Source organism: Ictidomys tridecemlineatus, chromosome 6 (assembly GCF_052094955.1).
Source record: "Ictidomys tridecemlineatus isolate mIctTri1 chromosome 6, mIctTri1.hap1, whole genome shotgun sequence".
Lineage (NCBI taxonomy): Eukaryota > Metazoa > Chordata > Mammalia > Rodentia > Sciuridae > Ictidomys > Ictidomys tridecemlineatus.
In genome coordinates this window covers 163,036,363-163,050,997 of record NC_135482.1, presented here as the reverse complement: position 1 = coordinate 163,050,997, position 14,635 = coordinate 163,036,363, and positions in this window count along the sequence as shown.

The following is a 14,635-nucleotide window of genomic DNA, read 5'->3' as shown; positions in this document are numbered from 1 at the left end:
AAGATTATAAAATCTTTTCTTCCAGAAATTCTGAAATTTTATATTCCTATGTCTTTGTTGGTATGAAGTCTGTTTTCATCCATTGTGTAGGACACTTAATTGGCCCTTCACTCTGTTACTTACTACACGAGCAAATTATCTTGAATTCTCCTCTCCATTTTTTATGTTCTCTTTTTTCTGAAACTTCTATTATTTGTTGTCGTACTATGATTTATTCTCTAATTTTTAAAAATATATTTTTCCTTATATGGTAAATTTTTTTTTACCATTGCCTTTCAATCTTTCCATTAAGATGTTCATTTCTGTTATTGCATTTCTAATTTTCTTTTTTTTTTTTTTTTAAAGAGAGAATGAGAGAGGAGAGAGAGAGACAGAGAGAATTTTTAATATTTATTTTTTAGTTCTCGGCGGACACAACATCTTTGTTGGTATGTGGTGCTGAGGATCGAACCTGGGCCGCACGCATGCCAGGCAAGCGCGCTACCGCTTGAGCCACATCCCCAGCCCCTGCATTTCTAATTTTCAAGGACTCCTTGTTTTCTAAATTTAAAAAAATAGCATCCTTGTGCTGAGATGCAGCTCGGTGATATTGAACTTACCTAGCATGCACAAAGCCCTGGGTTCAATCCCCAGCACCATAAAAAAAAAAAGTCATCCTTATTTCATTGTGTCTCTCTGAGGATAAATAGAACAATGTAATAAATAGGACATAGGAATCAGAAAGCATGATAAGATGGAGAGTTCATGTTCTTTTGTTTGTGTTTTGCAGCATTGGGGATTGGACTCAGAGCCTTGCACATGTCAGGCAAGAATTCTACCACTGAGCCACATCCCCAGCCCTTCAAGTTCTTATTCTTCAAGTAAATGAAATCTGTCACCTTCAAGGTAGCATGCAATCTATTTCTTAGCATGGAGGCTGCCAGCCATTTCTAGGTGGGTCTTATTTTCCACATTGGAACAGAACATTGCCTTGTCAAATAGGGGTAAGATCAAGGAGCATAGAACATTCACCAACATAGATCATGTGCTGGAGGACTATAAAAACAAATCTTAATAATAATAATAGTAATTTTTTTGGGGGTGCTGGGTTGGAACCTAGTGCCTTATTTTTATTTTATTTACTTATTTATATGTGGTGCTGAGAATCGAACCCAGTGCCTCGCACATACTAGACAAGCACTCTACCGCCGAGCCACAACCCCAGCCCAAAAGATCATTTTTATTGTACACTAAGTTCACATATTTAATTGGATATATGTGGGTTTGAATGTTTCTGCATCCTTCATTTTATTTCATGATTCTAAATGTAGATTTTTCCAATATCATATTAGTTTAATGAATATCTTTAATGTTACTGTATCTGGTAGAGAAAAAAAAAACTCCTATTCTCTGCATTTTACCCCTCCCCCATTTTACAGCCATTCTTAAGCACTTACTTCTCTCTCTCTCTCTCTCTCTCTCTCTCTCTCTCTCTCTCTCTCTCTCTCCCTCCCTCCCTCCCTCCCTCTCTCTCTCCACTGAGCTACAACCCAGCCCTCCTTTTTAAATTTTTATTTCTCTATTGAGATTCCCTACCTCTTCTCTTGGCAATACCATACTTTCATCAAGTTCTTTTTTTTTTTTTTTTTTTTTTTTTGGTACTGGGGATTGAACTAAGGGGCACTTAAACCACTCAGCCACATCCCCAGCCCTTTTTTGTATTTTATTTTGAGACAGGGTCTTGCTGAGTTGCTAGGATCTTGCTAAATTGCTGAGGCTGACTTTGAACTTTCAATCCTCCTGCCTCAGCCTCCTGAGCTGCTGGCATTACAGGTTTGCACTACCTTGCCCGGCCAGTTCTGTCTTTTGAAGGCTGACTTCTCTCTAATTTCTGCTTGTTTTTTCATTAGGCTTCCTGAGGTCTCTTGTGTGTCTCTGTAGTTTAGCAGTCACAGGGATTAGAGCACTTTATACTCAACTTTTGGATCTCAGACCTCCTGTGGCTTTCATAGATTTTCCCACTTAATATCCATCTCATGTGCTGCTCAAAATTACATTCTCTGACACCTTGAGCCAGTAGGGCTGTTTTTCTGCCACTAGAGCTGGAAGGTGTTGAGGAGTTCCCTTTCACTTAAGAAATAAGAACTCTCAGTTCTCACCTGATGCAGTAGCATTCATTCAAGAATAAACTCTTGGGCTGGGGATATAGCTCAGTTGGTAGAGTGCTTACCTTGCATGCAAAAGGCCCTGGGTTCCATCCCCTGCACCACAAAAACAAGCAAAAAATACCACAAAAAATACTGCTTCTAGTATTTTATTATTAAATGTAATATTTTCTGTAGGTTTTTTAGTTTGATGACCCTTCAGATTAGATTATGAATAAATAGAAACAGCAACTGTCATTTATTTGTTTTGGGTTTTATTTTTATTTTTTGTCCTGCTAGGGATGAAACCAGGGCTTTGTGTGTGCTAGGCAAGCACTCTACCCACTGAGCCACATCCTCAGCTCTGTATTTTGTTTTTCTTACAGACAAATTAATATGATTCACGGAAAATAGTTATATTTTTTATTGCCAGATTTTTGAAATTTGGTTCCACATGAAATTTGCCGCATGAGTGCATGTAGATCGTAAATTCTGATGTTCCTTCAGTGAGGATGCTTCATCCATTTTTGAACAGTCCTTCATACTACCTATGTGTGTGGCTGGGAATTCTGCCTTCTCAGAGCTCATGGAGTAACTTTCGAGTGGATTGGGATAGGTCCTACTAATTACTGAGTTTTTGTCCTTGTTTGTGAAGCACTGACACGGGTTCTCTCGTGAACGTACTTGGGTGGCGTTTCAAATATTGGTCAATCCTGCAGCAGATTTGGAAATATTGCAAGAATTTCACAGTCGGAGGAAACAGCGTATCTTGACATTTAATAAAAGTATTTAAGCCTATAGAAATACCATAGCTGAGAATAAATTTCAACAGGCAAAATTGAATCTAAAGTGATTAGTAAAAATTCTGGTGACAACAAAACAAACCGGGTTGAAACATTCAATGGATGCTAGATCTGGGCCCACACCACATGGTGGCAGGCTCACTCTGCATAGCAACGTCCTCTTTCTCAGGGCAAAAAAAAAAAAAAAAAATCAAGAAAAAAAAAACTTAATGCTTGCATTATTCACCAAATCTTAACACTTGCATATATTAAACCATATAGTTTAGGAAATTAACTATTAGAAGGATGACACAGGGCTGGGGTGTAGCTTAGTGGTAGAGCACTTGCTTAGCATGCAGAGGCCCTGGGTTTGATTCCCAGCACTGGAAATAAGGAAGGAAGGAAGGAAGGAAGGAAGGAAGGAAGGAAGGAAGGAAGGAAGTTAGTTCAAAAAAGGATGACCTAAGTTATTAGGTTGTCAAGATTATATTTTCACTAAAACAATGACACTTTTCCTTGTATGGTACTTGAACAGCAATAATTTGACCTTCATTCAGACAGTCTACTTCTCAATCTCAGTTTCTTCATCTCTAAAAGATGGGTTGATTGAATTACAGTCCTCAAATTGTCATACCTCTCTCATAACTAAGGAAAACCTGAATAATCTTCTTTAGTAAAGAATATCAGTCAGACTGCAGTTAGCTTTGTTAGGAATATGATTTCCAGAGTTAGGGTACCTAGTTTGAATCTGAATTCTGCCACGTATTAGTGAGATATTAGGTAGGGAATTCAGTCCATGAAAATTTTACTTTCCTCATCTGTAACATGGTATAACATATAGTATATATTTTATGGGTTGTTAGGGTTACATGGAAAAACATGTATGTATGGCAAAGATTGGCTAACAAGTTATCAAACTGTTTCTTTTTTTCTTCCTTAGCAAATAGCTAAACCACATGTCCCATCTTCACTAGCAGTTAGTTGTGGCCCTGTGACAGAAGCTGCTTTCCACCTCTGGGCTTAGTTCACAATCTCCCATTGTGATTCTCCTTTTTTTTTTTTAACCCTTTGCAAAGACTCTGGGAACCATTTTGTTAAAGATGGTGGAACCACAAAAGGGAAGGGCACTTGGTCCCCGAATCGTGGCTTGGAGGAGTGCTTCGTGCCTATGAGGAGCTCTGTTAAGATCATTACTCAATATTACAAACCAAAAGCCTAACACACAACTTAAAACACAAGCTGAATAGAATGGTGATTCTGTCTTGCAGTACACATGATTTGGCCTTTTTCTTTTTTCTTTTTTCTGGTACTAGGAATTGAACCCAGGGGTGCTTTACCACTGAACTACATCCCCAGCCCTTTTTATTTTTTCTTTTGAGACCGAGTCTCCCTAAGTTACTTACTAGGTCCTTGCTAAGTTGCTGAGGCTGGCTCTGAATTTTCGATCCTCCTGCCTCCATCTCCCAAGCTGCTGGGATGACAGGCTTGTGCCCCAGCACTTAGCTGATATGGCCTTTTACTCATTTATTTATTTCTTAAAATTTTCTAAAGCTAGAGAAAGTACAGGAAATAAAATTGTAGATGCAGTGAAAAATCTGAATTATTCATAGATATAACTTGTAGAGAGTTAATATTTTGTATTTATAGCTGCTGCATTTAAAAAATCAATGGGAGATAAAAGAAGGAAAATCAGATAAAAATTCAAGGTAGTGTCATCTTGAAAATTGTATTTAAAATTACTCCTTCGTGGTTTACTTCAGCCCTTTTTATGATTCATCCAATGGTTCTTCTCAGTATTTTCCACAATGCTTATTCAGCTGTCTTGTTTCCTGACTCCAGAAACTTTTGCTGTTTCAGCACTTTTGCTCATGCCAATCCCCAGTTTTCTCTGACTAATGAAACTTTACCTCTGAAAACCTAGACTAAATTTCATGTAATCTGCGAAAGCCTTCCAAGACTTTCCCAGCGCCACTGAACCAGAACACATATACCAATCCCAGATTCCTATCATTCTCTCTCCTGGGCTAGCTGTTATTTTTCAGGTATGTTTATAAAGCTTGATTTTACCTACTCAGATTGTAAACTCCCTGGTGACAGGGCCTGTGCCTTTTTTTTTAGTTTGTGTTGCTCACAGGAAATAGTAGAATTCTTTGCAAATAGTTATTAATGACTGACTCATTTATTTAAAAGCCCCAAGTCAATGAGATTTTCCCTAACATCTTCATATGTATCTTTCTTTCATGAAGTTTTATAAGAATAACAAGAAACAGCTCTCATAAAGTTTTCCCCATCAATGAATAAGATTTTACAATTAAGGAACAATAGTGACTGAGCTGGTATTTTATAGTCAGAAATTTTAAGAGAACAAATAGTGCCTGTTTTTCCATATTGAAATGAGGATTATTTTATATGTACTACCAATTAAACTAGTTTTGCTTTTAAAACCTCTCCTCAACTATTTGTTCCTCTCTCTCTCTCTCTCTCTATTTCTATCTCTCTCTTTTTATATACTTGCTTTAGATGTTTTCCTTAAAAATATTAAGTTATAGCTGCAAATTTTAACATTAGGCCTTAGAATGTTTTAATTTTGAATTTTGCCTTTCATCCTCTATTTTATTATCATTTATTGTTCTAGTTCTATCTTGTGCTTATCTTCTAAAAATTAGTCACTTTTTATGGGCAATGTACATTTAGATTTTCCAGTGTGTCTACCCATGTTTTGCTGGTAGTGCATTTATTGACCCTTGTTTCCTAATCTTTCCTGCTGAGATTATTTTTCTTCTTTCTAAATTACATGGTTCAGAATTTCTTTCAGCAAGGATCTGTGAATGGGAAATGCTTTTAATCTTGGTTTAAAAATGTCTTTATTGGGCCAGATGTGGTGGTGACACTGTGATCCCAGCAATTCAGGATGCCAAGGCAGGAGGATTGCAAGTTCATAGCCAGCCTCAGCCATTTAGCAAGGCCCTAAACAACTTAGGGAGACTCTGTCTCAAAGGAAAAAAATTAAAAGGGCTGGGGATGTAGCTCAGTGGTAAAGTGCCCCTGGGTTCAATCCTGGTACCAAAAAAAAAAAATCTTTATTTTTGTTTTCACCTTTGAATGCTAATTTAACTGATTGTTAGATTAACAAATATTTTCCCCTATCATTTTGAAGGTGTTATTCTGTTATCTTCTGGCATCAATGGTTTGCAATAAGAAGCCAGCTTTCAGTCCACATTGTTTCTTTGTAGGTAGTGTGACTTTCAGATCATCCCTAATATTTTTAAGACCCAAACCAAAATTTCAAATGGTGTCCATATACTATCTATCTAAATATGTACAAGTTAAAGATCAAGCTAACACCTTGTTAAATAAAATATGTCCTGTCCTCCTATCTTAACAAACAAACTTCAAATTTCATAACCTAACTTCAAATTTAGATTTTTTGAAATCCAATGGGTTCCATATTAGAATTTGGAAGGGGAGTGAGTGACTATTATCCTGGCACCTGCCTCTCAGCTCATCCCTGTTCTTTCTCAATTCTTGTTTGATCTTGTATTGCAAGGGGCTTCACACACATGCTTCTAAACACTCCATTTCCAATTCTGTCCACATTCCCCACGGAGTCAACTCCCTGGGCACTTCATGGTTCAACATTATGTAATCTGTCCTTGGGGGATATGGACCTAGGGAAGAGGCCTATGCAGGTCTTGAAAGTTGATTGGAGGGCTGAGGATATGGCTCAAGCGGTAGCGCGGTCGCCTACCATGTGTGCGGCCCGGGTTCGATCCTCAGCACCACATACAAACGAAGATGTTGTGTCTGCCAAGAACTAAGAAAAAATAAATAAGTGTTAAATTTCTCTCTCTCTCTCTCTGTCCCCCTAACCCCTTTCTCTCTCACTCTCTCTTTAAAAAAAAAAAAAAAAAAGAAAGTTGATTGGAGCTGTCTCTGCAGGGAATTCCAGGGTCCTGGGCATCAAGGACAGGGTTTGGAGGGAAAGAACAGATTGGTTGGGCATCTTTTATTGCTGCTGCAATAATCTCCTTAATGATCTCCTCTTGTCCACTCTATTGTCCACAGTGTACCCAGAGAGAATTTATTTTATTTTTTTAAATTTTGTAAATTTTTTGGTTACACAGAATACCTTTATTTTGTTTATTTACTTTTATGTGGTGTTGAGGATCGAACCCAGGGCCTCCTGCGTGCTAGGCGAACGCTCTACGGCTGAGCCACAACCCCAGCCCCAGCCCCTGGAGAGAATTTTTAAAAATATTCAATCCCAGTATTTTATGGTCTTGCTTCAAAACCCTTTAAAGGCTTCCCATTGCATTTGAAATAAGGTCCACCAAGTTCTGAGTGGTACTTGAATATTCTAGATTCTTAGGGAACTGCTTATCTGAAACGTTTCTCTTTCTGAAACATACTCACCTTCCTGCTCTTCACCTTACTTCTAACTGTCCTTTTCTTGTTGCCTTAAATGTCACCTCCTCACCAAGTACACTTCCTGTTATTTGCTATCACTGGATCTTGTTCATTTCCTTTAGAGTACAAATCACACGTTTATTGTTCTTGCTTATTGTCTTCTCCAAACTATAATCGACATTAGAGAGACTGTCACAGTTATGATGTCTTTTGGAAGCTATGAGATATAATCAAATTAGAACCTCTGAGCTGATTATTAGATGACCTTTGAAACAATGAGAGGAGATCAGCACAGTTTACTGGGGAGTCCTTTAATCAACACCTGTTGAACAAAAATAAGTGGGATTGGGTGTCAATCAGTCAGTGGGATTCTCGCTGCCCAGAACTGGGCCAGGCTTTGAGTCAGGCAGTTAGTTCTCTTCTGCTGAGGCAATCCCAAGAAGATTAATGGCTGTAACCTGCGCAGGGCAGTGTGGCATCCAGAATGGGGACAGGATTTTTTTTTTTTTTTTTTTTTGCTACAAGGGATTGAACTCAGGGGCACTTGACCACTGAGCCACATCTCCAGCCCTATTTTGTATTTTATTTAGAGACAGGGTCTCACAGAGTTGCTTAGTGCCACACCCTTTGCTGAGGTTGGCTTTGAACTCGCAATCCTCCTGTCTCAGTCTCCTGAGCCAATGGGATTACAGGGGTGTCACGGCACCTGGCCTCTTTCCCTAGGAATAACTTATAGAAGAAAGGCTATACTAGAATTAACTAGTGTTAATTAACTGTAACTAGTGTTGAGCCTGCAACTGATGTTCATCTTCTCCCTTCTCTCTTATCTATTATAGATCCTTTTCATTGACAATTAGCAGCTCGGAAAGTTTAGGTGATTTACATGGTAAAGTACCTCAGACTCCTGAGGCACATAGGTACCACCTCCTCTTTACCTCCTCAGGACTAGCCTTTGCAATTATGCAAGACAGCACCAAAATATGTTCAATTTGATTTTCTGATTTTCAATACATGCCTTGATTATATAAGAGTAGCTCTACTGCCTCTTGATGGTAAAACAGTTACCCCAAGCAGGAAACATCCTATTCTTGCCTGCTGGTCCTTGGCATGAGGGGCATAAAGGACCTGGATGACGATATAACTTCAAGTTCAATAGAGACTCCTGCTGTGTTTCTTGGTAGAAATGTTCCTCCTGGGAACAAAGACCTTTGAACTTGTGACTGAGGGTTTTGAGGATGAAGACACAAATTCCCCAGGTGGTCACTGGAATTGATAGTAAATGGGGACTGCTGCTTCCATACTTTGAATCCCACTCTCAGGTAGTCTCCTCTTGGGATACATTACCAAAAAAACAGGGATTGATTTAGGGCATTACTGCATCCCAGAGGACACTGCTTTATCCTTGTAGGGTATCATCTGCAAGCTGGCACTTTAGCAAGCTTTTGACATTCTGTCCCATTGCTCATTAGACCAGTAGCTTCTGGATTGTGTGCAATGTGACAGGTCCAGTAGATTCCATGGTTATTTTCCCTTTGCCACATCTCCTTTGCTCTAAGGTTAGCTCCTTGGTATGATGCAAAGATACGTGGAATGTGATGCTCGTGGATCAAATACAACAGAAACCCTTGATTGGTCACATTGGCTGAGATCCTGCAGGCAGGAAAGGTACAACCAGAAACAGGATACCTGCCTGTTGCTGTTACTATGACAGCCTGCTGCCAGTGGGGGTCAAATCCAATATCGTCAACTTGCCACCAAGTTGTCTTCAAAATGTCTTCAAGGGATAGTGCTTTGTTGGATTTCAGCTATGGTTTCTGTTGGTGGCAGATTGACTATTTGTTAGGGCAGTAGACTCACACTAGCGGGCGGAGGTCATGCTGCTGGGCTCATGTATAGCCTCCCTCTTTGCTACTATGTCTTCTCTGTTTATTAATCCACCATGCGGAAGAGGGTGGCTGATGAAATGAGTCATTCTGCTTAATTATTCATGGCCTCTCAATGGTCAAGGCTCTCAGGACTTGTAGATGGGAGCAAGAGTGGCAGTCTAGTCACAATCAGGCCCCGGGCCATCCCAGAGGGAGTTCCAAAGCTGAGATGAGTCTTTAGAGTTGGCCCCTGTTGAGGGAGTTAGGTCTTAGCCTTATGTTGCAGGCTGCCCCTAGAATGGGAATGGCTTTAGGTAAGGCAGCCATTTTTTTTTTGTGTGGTACTAGGGATTGAACCCAGGGCCTTGTGCATGCCAGGCAAGCACTCTACCAACTGAGCTATAACCTCAGCCCCAAAGGCAGTTTTCTTTAGCCAAGATAATCACTGAAAAGAGCTGTCAGAAGCTTCCCAGAAACTGAGGGAATAAATCCTTTCATTAGTCTTTTTTTTTTTTTTTAAACCAGGGATTGAACCAAGGGGTACTTAACTACTGAGCCACACCCCGACCCTTTTTGTATTTTATTTAGAGACAAGGTCTTGCTGAGCTGTTTAGGGCCTCACTGAATTGTTGAGGGTGGCTTTGATCCTCCTGCCTCAGTCTCCCAAGCCTCTGGGATTACAGATGTGTACCATTGTACCTGGCTAAATCATTCAGTCTTAAAGGAGAAATTGGGGGAAGTAGTACAGCACCCACAAAAGAGACCATTATTATTTTATTCACCCATGTAAAACCAGAGCTTAATACAGTGGGTAGCATGTGATACAATTCAAAAGACCTTTTAGAATAAACAAATTACTGAAATGTCCTGCTTTCTCACTTTGGAGTATATAGGTCATATTTCATCCTAAGAACTTCCAACCTTTCAGTAAGAAAAATTTCAAAGTTTAAAGAAGAGTGCAAAAAACAATTCATATATTTAACAATTGTTAACTTTTCATCATTGTACCCTCTCTTTATGAATATGTATAGTATTACATTTTTGGTTATATTCTGTCCTTACATACTATTGCCATCTCCCCAAAATGAGGACATTTTCAAAATTACTATCATACCTAAAAGAACAGTAATCCCCAAATAGCTTCTTTTTCTTCTTTTTGTTTTTGGTACCAGGGACACTTACTTAACCCCTGAGCCACATCCCCATTTCTTTTTTTTTAAATTCTTTTTTATAGCTTTATTTTATTTATTTTTTATTTTTATGTGGTTCTGAAGATCAAACCCAGTCTCACACGTGCAAGGCGGGTGCTCTACCACTAAGCCACAATCCCAGCCCCCTCCTTTTATTTTTTATTTTGCTACAGGGTCTTGCTTGGTTGCTTACAGTCTTGCTAAGTTGCTGAAGCTGGCTTCAAACCTGTGATCCAATATCTTCTAATATCTAGTCCATATTAAATTTATCTTTCTTTTTTCCTTTCTCTTATTTATTTATGCTGCTCTGGGGGTTGTATATAGGGTCTTATGCATGCTAAGCAAGTGCTCTATCACTGAGCTATATCTTCATCCCCATATAAGTTTCTGTGATTCTCCACAATTATGGCATTTAAAAAATTTTTTTTTAGTTGTAGATGGACACAATACCTTTATTTTATTTGTTTTTATTTTTATGTGGTGCTATAGATTGGACCCAGTGCCAGTGCCTCACGCATGCTAGGCAAGCGCTCCACTGCTGAGCCACAACACCAGCCCCTCCTTTATGGCTTCTTTAAAGACAAAACCAGAAGGGCTGGGGTTGTGGCTCAGTGGTAAAGCGCTCACCTAGCAAGCAGGAGGTATTGAGATCCATCCTCAGCACCACTTAAAAATAAAATAAAGGTTATTGTGTCCACCTACAACTAAAAAAAGAAAAAGAATGTTTTAAAAAAAGATGGAGGGGCTGGGATTGTGGCTCAGCGGTAGAGTACTTGCCTAGCACGTACGAGGTCCTGGGTTCAATCCTCAGCACCACATAAAAATAAATAAATAATGATATCTAAAAATAAAAAATAAATATTAAATAAAATAAAAATAGAAAAATATGGAACCAGAATTCCATTTAAGGTTTATGCATTACGTTTGAGTATCATGTTTATTTAGTCTCTTTTAATGTACAACAGTTCTCTCTTCTCTTTTTTCCCCCCAATCTTAACTCCTTTTTTTTTAACTTTTAAATTTATTTATTTATTTATTTATTTTTTATTGGTTGTTTAAAACATTACAAAGCTCTTGACATATCATATTTCATACATTAGATTCAAGTGGGTTATGAACTCCCATTTTTACCCCAAATACAGATTGCAGAATCACATCGGTTACACATCCACATTTTTACATAATGCCATATTAGTAACTGTTGTATTCTGCTACCTTTCCTATCCTCAACTATCCCCCCTCCCCTCCAATCTTCTCTCTCTACCCCATCTACTGTAATTCATTTCTCTCCTTGTTTATTTTCCCATTCCCCTCACAACCTCTTATATGTATTTTTGTATAACAATGAGGGTCTCCTTCCATTTCCATGTGATTTCCCTTTTCTCTCCCTTTCCCTTCCACCTCATGTCTCTGTTTAATGTTAATCTTTTCCTCCTGCTCTTCCTCCCTGCTCTGTTCTTAGTTGCTCACTTTATATCAAAGAAGACATTTGGCATTTGTTTTTTAGGGATTGGCTAGCTTCATTTAGCATAATCTACTCTAGTGCCATCGATTTCCCTGCAAATTCCATGATTTTGTCATTTTTGTGCTGCTCCATGGTGTATAAATGCCACATTTTTGTGCTGCTCCATGGTGTATAAATGCCACATTTTTTTTTATCTATTCATCTATTGAAGGGCATCTGGGTTGGTTCTACAGTCTAGCTATTGTGAATTGTGCTGCTATGAACATCGATGTGGCAGTATCCCTGTAGTACGCTCTTTTAAGGTCTTCAGGGAATAGTCTGAGAAGGGCAATAGCTGAGTCAAATGGTGGTTCCATTCCTAGCTTTCCCAGGAATCTCCATACTGCTTTTCAAATTGGCCGCACCAGTTTGCAGTCCCACCAGCAATGTACAAGAGTACCCTTTTCCCCATATCCTCGCCAGCACTTGTTGTTGCTTGACTTCAGAATGGCTGCCAATCTTACTGGAGTGAGATGGTATCTTAGGGTAGTTTTGATTTGCATTTCTCTGACTGCTAGAGATGGTGAGCATTTTTTCATGTACTAGTTGATTGATTGTATGTCCTCCTCTGAGAAGTGTCTGATCAGGTCCTTGGCCCATTTGTTTATTGGGTTATTTGTTAACTTATTGTCTAATTTTTTGAGTTCCTTGTATACTCTGGATATTAGGGCTCTATCTGAAGTGTGAGGAGTAAAAATTTGTTCCCATGATGTAGGCTCCCTATTTACCTCTCTTATTGTTTCTCTTGCTGAGAAAAAACTTTTTAGTTTAAGTAAGTCCCATTTGTTAATTCTTATTATTAACTCTTGTGCTATGGGTGTCCTATTGAGGAATTTGGAGCCCGACCCCACAATATGTAGATTGGAGCCAACTTTTTCTTCTATTAGACGCAGAGTCTCTGATTTGATATCAAGCTCCTTGATCCATTTTGAGTTAACTTTTGTGCATGGTGAGAGAAAGGGATTCAGTTTCATTTTGTTGCATATGGATTTCCAGTTTTCCCAACACCTTTTGTTGAAGATGCTATCCTTCCTCCATTGCATGCTTTTAGCCCCTTTATCAAATATAAGATAGTTGTAACTTTGTGGATTAGTCTCTATGTTCTCTATTCTGTACCATTGGTGCACCCGCCTGTTTTGGTACCAGTACCATGCTGTTTTTGTTACTATTGCTCTGTAATATAGTTTGAAATCTGGTACCGCTATACCACCTGATTCACACTTCCTGCTTAGAATTGCTTTTGCTATTCTGGGTCTTTTATTTTTCCATATGAATTTCATGATTGCTTTATCTATTTCTACAAGAAATGCCTCTGGGATTTTTATTGGCATCGCATTAAACCTATAGAGAGCTTTTGGTAATATCGCCATTTTGATGATGTTAGTTCTGCCTATCCATGAACAGGGTATATTTTTCCGTCTTTTAAGATCTTCTTCTCCTTTTAGGGTTCTGTAGTTTTCATTGTATAAATCTTTCACTTCTTTTGTTAGGTTTATTACCAAGTATTTTATTTTTTTTTGAAGATATTGTGAATGGAGTGTTTTTCCTCATTTCTGTTTCAGAATTTTTGTCACTGATATACAGGAATGCCTTTGATTTATGCGTGTTGATTTTATATCCTGCCACTTTGCTGAATTCATTTATTAGTTCTAGTAGTTTTTTTGTAGACGATTTTGGGTCTTCTAGGTATAGAATCATGTCATCTGCAATAGTGATAATTTAAGTTCTTATTTTCCTATTTTTATGCCTTTAATTTCTTTTGTCTGTCTAATTGCTTTAGTCAGTGTTTCGAGAACTATATTGAATAGAAGTGGTGATAGAGGGCATCCCTGCCTTGTTCCAGATTTAGAGGGAATGCCTTCAATTTTTCTCCATTCAGAATGATGCTAGCTTGAGGCTTAGCATAGATAGCTTTTACAATGTTGAGGTAAGTTCTTGTTATCCCTAGTTTTTCTAATGTTTTGAACATAAAGGGATGCTGTACTTTGTCGAATGCTTTTTCTGCATCTATCGAGGTGATCATATGGTTCTTATCTTTAAGTCTATTGATGTGGTGAATAACATTTATTGATTTCCGTATATTGAACCATCCTTACATCCCAGGGATGAATCCTACTTGATCATGGTGCACAATTTTTTTGATGTGCTTTTGTATCTGATTCGCCAGAATTTTATTGAGGATTTTTGCATCTAGGTTCATTAGAGATATTGGTCTATAATTTTCTTTCTTTGAGGTGTCTTTGTCTGGTTTCGGAATCAGGGTGATGTTGGCCTCATAGAATGAATTTGGAAGAGCTCCCTCTTTTTCTATTTCCTGAAGTAACTTGAAAAGTATTGGTATTAATTCTTCTTTAAAGGTTTTGTAAAACTCCGCTGTATACCCATCCGGTCCTGGGCTTTTCTTGGTTGGTAGTCTTTTGATTGCTTCTTCTATTTCATCCATTGATATTGGTCTGTTCAAATTGTGTGTATCCTCCTGACTCAGTCTGGGCAAATCATATGACTTAAGAAATTTATCAATGTCTTCACTATCTTCTATTTTATTGGAATATAGGTTTTCAAAATAATTTCTAATTGTCTTCTGTATTTCTGTAGCCTCTGTTGTGATATTGCCTTTTTCATCCCGTATGTTAGTAATTTGAGTTCTCTCTATCTTCTTCTCTTCATTAGCATGGGTAAGGGTCTGTTGATCTTATTTATTTTTTCGAAGAACCGACTTTTAGTTTTGTTAATTTTTTCAATAGTTTCTTTTGTTTCAATTTCA